Source organism: Montipora capricornis, chromosome 12 (genome assembly GCF_036669925.1).
Source record: "Montipora capricornis isolate CH-2021 chromosome 12, ASM3666992v2, whole genome shotgun sequence".
Lineage (NCBI taxonomy): Eukaryota > Metazoa > Cnidaria > Anthozoa > Scleractinia > Acroporidae > Montipora > Montipora capricornis.
The window spans coordinates 39,029,938-39,034,937 of NC_090894.1; the positions used below are offsets into that span (position 1 = coordinate 39,029,938).

General features: G+C 40.4%; 1 protein-coding gene and 1 long non-coding RNA gene across 2 annotated transcripts in view; one reads left to right on the forward strand and one right to left on the reverse strand.

Annotated features, from left to right (window-relative positions):
• The window catches only part of LOC138027752 (uncharacterized), a 37,613-nt gene that overhangs the window by 10,762 nt on the left and 21,851 nt on the right, over positions 1-5,000 (forward strand). The window lies entirely within an intron of this gene.
• LOC138027753 (uncharacterized) overlaps positions 1-5,000 on the reverse strand; it is a 10,582-nt gene that overhangs the window by 1,987 nt on the left and 3,595 nt on the right. The window lies entirely within an intron of this gene.

Consider the following 5,000-nt stretch of genomic DNA (forward strand, 5'->3'; position numbering starts at 1 on the left):
TTTTCAGTGTCCAGTCAGAGCTGATTGGTACAATCCACAAGGGTTACAAGCAAGGTTTACAGTTCATCACACATAGTAGGCTTCCCTTTTATTGACAATCACTAAGTTGTCATCAAATTCTAAAACCAAAATCGCTAGGTCTTCTGAATTTTTATCTGCAGGAGGTTGAAGACGACCTAGAAATAAATAGTTTTCCAAGTTTCCTGTTCCGTGATGTCTTTCGTTTCAAAATACAGCGTTTTGAATTTCCGAATTGTCACCTTGCGTGATGCCTTGATACAAATTAAGCTATTTGGTTGGGAAAAATGCCTATCCCTATGAATCTCAGAAGTTTGCACTCGTGTATGAGCCGCACCCCAAGCATGATTTTTGAAAAAATCCAACAAATGTTTTATTACAATGTTTGAACGTGTAGCCAGGGCTTTGGAATTTAACTGCACAAAAAAAGTGCAAATGAAACACTTGAATGAACTACTGGCGAGCATGATTCGGGTTTAGAACCTGGAGATGCAAACAAATGGCTCCTTTAGGAGCCACAGGCGCTTCTACCCAAAGCAGTGATCAACAACAGGTTTCAATATGTTTAATCTTTAGTTACTGAAGATTTTCAGTTCAATTTGTGACCCCTACAAGCCGGTTTCTGAAAGCAATGGTCTCGTGTATAAGCCGCACCCGCGATTTTTGGCCCAAAACTTAACCAAAAAGGTGTGGCTTATACACGAGGCTAGCTCTTTCATCGCAAAATGAACTTCAGATGTTTTCATCGATTACCGGCAACCACCAACGTGGTGTCCCTACAAAACTCTATTAACTTGCGTGAAACGCTTTGACAAATAACTCAGAAACAATGTACTGCACAGACCTGAGAATTGGAGAGGTTGTTTATAAAAATAATGTAATTTGTTTTCTACAATATTCCAAGTTCTTGGCCTTTTTCATTGAACTATTTCGAATTTATTTTTTTGTTACATGACATTGAAAGTGAAATGATCGAATTGTTAGACGTTTCAGTGTGCATCGAAATTCTTAATTGCATTGATTTAATTTTCCATTGGATAGGCCCAGTTAATGTTGAAGTTATAGAGCGTTTTCACTCACGTGACCAGCAGCCATATCGGATTACTGAAACAAAGGAAAGTATTTGCATACAAATAGAGTTCAATTCCCGGAGGATTAGTTTGGTACACCATCATGGCCGCCATTCCTTTGTTTTGGAACTCCAACATGGCCGCCGTGACGTCATATGGAAACGCTCTATAGAAAGCGCTTATGATGTTAACATAGGTGGAACCTTAAGTTATTGCTTTATATCATCTTGCATCAGTCAAGAATTAGAGAGGAATGCAAGGTCAATTATTGGAAACATTAATTTGGTCAATGACTAGTATTGACCAAGAAGTCACAGACTGAGTCGACCTTTAAGAATTGTTAGAATTTATTTATGGAGCAAATACAAGGTTTAATTCTGTTATGTTTCAACAAACAGTTCGGTTCTGTGAGAGTGTTTTTGCAGCAGTGGATAAGAACACTTGAAAAATTATTTGTTCCTGGTCGAAGAAATTAATTTTGAAAGAACAAAGAATGCAGATGTGATCAGCAGACATTGGAGTTCATCGTGAAAACTTAATTCACTGTCTTGCAAATACTGTAAATACTTAAATGCAAGGAAACCACTTTGAGTTTGTGAATAAGCTTAATTAATTCTAATTCGGTTTATGGTTACACAAAACAAGGCAAATAAATGAAGTAAAGTCTGCTGACGAGCCTAGAAGGCCCATCAGGCCGGCGCTTATCTCCGGTTTCTGTAGCATGAAGCGACTAGGAGTATTTCTACTCCCCCCTGGATGGGATGCCAGTCCATCGCAGGGTTACCCCTGGCATTAAATTCGCCGGTACCCATTTATACACCTGGGTGGAGACAGGCACTGTGGGAGTAAGTGTCTTGCCCAAGAACACAACACAATGTCCCCGGCCAGGACCCGAACCCAGACCACTCGATCCGGAGTCGAGCACACTAACCATGAGGCCACTGCGCCTCCCTAAATAAATGAAGTGGTCGATCATTATTCAGTATTCCCATCCTGACATTCCTCGATAATCTTTAGTGCAAGTAAACTCTGATCGCTGCTGTAGAACAAGTAACAGCTACTTAAAGTTACAGGGTTATCTGTCTGGTAAACGTTTGCCACTTTCCAAATTTTACCCGTGATTTCTTCGCTCTGACTAAGCATAGTAGTTTGCTATAACTGGACAATTTGTTTAACTGTTGGTGCATCCCACAGAAATGCTCTTAAGCGTCTTGTCTGCTTGTAAAACTTGTGGAATTTACAATATGAGGGGTGGTCCACAAGGGTAGTCCATGGACTCGGCCCATTAAGGAGCCTAGTGGCCCATCAGGCTGGCTCTTATCTCTGGTTATTGTGGCATGAAGCGACTAGGAGTATTTCTACTCCCCCCTGGATGGGATGCTAGTCCATTGCAGGGTTACCCCCAGCATTATATTTGCCAGTACCCATTTATACACCTGAGTGAAGAGAGGCACTGTGAGAGTAAAGTGTCTTGCGCAAGAACACAACACAATGAGCCGACCAGGGCTCGAACGCGGACTGCTTGATCCGGAGTCCAGCACGCTGACCGTTAGGCCACTGTGCCTCCCACCTATGTTTTGTAGACGTCCCAATTTAATCGATTCGTTCAAATTTGAAACTCACTCCAGTTCCCTACGCAATTCCAGAAATTATTATGGCCTATCGAGCAGCTGAATGAATGAATGAGTTGCCAGTAATTGGATCCCTGTTTATACACAAAGAGTTCTGGGATCGCCAGGCGGCAAACAATGCAAGTCGTTGTAAGAAAATGTATGGCGGAAACTTATGTCGACGTCCAAAAAACGATTTTGGACAGAGATAAACAGATTTATCAGAAATCGATTTGGGCAATGTTGACACGTGGCAAGTGAAAGTTTTAGTTTGAATAACCGTGAAATTAGAGATAAAATGTACTTGGATTAACCTTGCTTGCGTGAGGATCCGTAAGGTTAATTTGCTGTTTATTGTGAAATTGACATCTCGTCGTAAACTCATCACAAAACAATTGTCCTCTATTACTTAAGCAGTAGAGGACGTTTTCCATGTTTCCATAGCCTCATCTAAACACTCAGAAGAGTTGGGAGAATTCTCAACAGTTATGCAAACCCTCGACTGCACCTCGGGTTCGCATAACTGTCTCAAATTCTCCCAACTCCCCCTCGTGTTTAGATGAGGCTATGGAAACACGGAAAACGTCCTCTATTGCTTAAGTAGAACTACATGTATTAAAGTCACTGGATCTAAGCAAACTTGTCAAGCTCCACTATGACTTTCACCAATACAAAAGCGTCATCTTGATTATACTAGTTATCCGTAGATCTGATCTTTGGAGCAGGTCTTTGAGGTTTTAGTACTCCCACAATCATACTCTCTTATGTACAAAGTTGGTGTAGGAGATTCAGAAGTTCTGTATTAAACCTCATAGAAAATTATTTCAACATTGGTCATGATTAATAGGTCTAGCCTATGACAAAACATCATTATTATTCCTGGGCGAGTAAAATCTTAATATTCCAATGTGAGAAAGAATGTTTTGCTTTTGCTTCTCTGGGTACCTTCGATCGTTGTCCCAACCCCACACAGCACAAAATATATCGCCACTATGCATATTTCCAATATTAGCGGTATTTAAATTGCTGAGTTTAGAAATAGGCCAAAATCCAGCCCATACACACGTAAGAACAACTGAAAAGGCTTTATTGAGTGATTTCTTCCAGATTTATTCCTGATTTTGTAATATTTTGAAACCATTTCACAATAAACCTTTAATACGCGAGAAAGGAAGTTAATCAGCAAATTTTATCTCGTATTTCACAGTTATTCAAACTATCTCATATACCCAACACGTGCAGATTTCCTTCAATAAGCCTCCAATAAAGAGGTCTAGTGAATTGTTTTGGCCATAGACTATTACCTCATACTTGTTAGACTTGCATGCGACAAGCCATGACGCAGCCCCCCCTAGGAATTTAAAGCTCGCTGTCAGAGCAACTGCTGCCAAAGGCAGCAGTTGCACTTTCAATTTTGCAGCCAAGTTTGACCTTGTTTTCAAAACTCCAGCTATATATCTCACATAAATGCAACAACTTGTTTTGACATTGGATATCTTTGACCGTTTTTCAGACCCTATAGGTCATCATTTACTTCCCTCACCCTCCCATAAAGAGGTCTATTGAATTATTTTGGCCATGGACTATTACCTCATACTTGTTAGACTTGCATGCGACAAGCCATGACGCAGCCCCCCCTAGGAATTTAAAGCTCGCCGTCAGTGCAACTGCTGCCAATGCAGCAGTTGCACTTTGGATTTTGCAGCCAAGTTTGACCTTGTTTTCAAAACTCCAGCTATATATATGAATACAATGATTCTTTGTAGATTAAATGTTCGTTACAAGTAGGTAAATTCAAACGAACCAACAATATTATAGAGAACACCACTGACATAACGGTAAAAGTTTAAAAGTGTAATGCTAAACTGACATGACTTACTTGTTTGTTGAGTTCGGGTTTCAACTGCTCAATTATGGAAGCTCTCCTTGATTTTGAGTTGATAGAAAGAAGTAGCATAATTTATCAATAATGCGCCGATCAACTAGAAACTTCAACATTCCCCCGGGCATTTGAACTTTTAAAGAGTGGATCGTTCAAATTCCCACCCCCTCGGGCCAAAATAGTGTTCAAATGCCCTACCCTATCTTCGGATTTGTCTGTCATACTCTACTAAAGAACAATCGTCGTCGGTTCCTCCTGTCTTTCACAAAGACCTTTTGAAGACCTTTTTTGTAAGCCAATCGCTCACAAATGCTACATCTCTTCCTTTAAGCTCTTGTGTTTTATAGCTGTTAGTGACTTTGGCACCCCAAAAAAAAATCATTTGAAACCTGACACTTCCGGTTCAATTTACCCCACCCC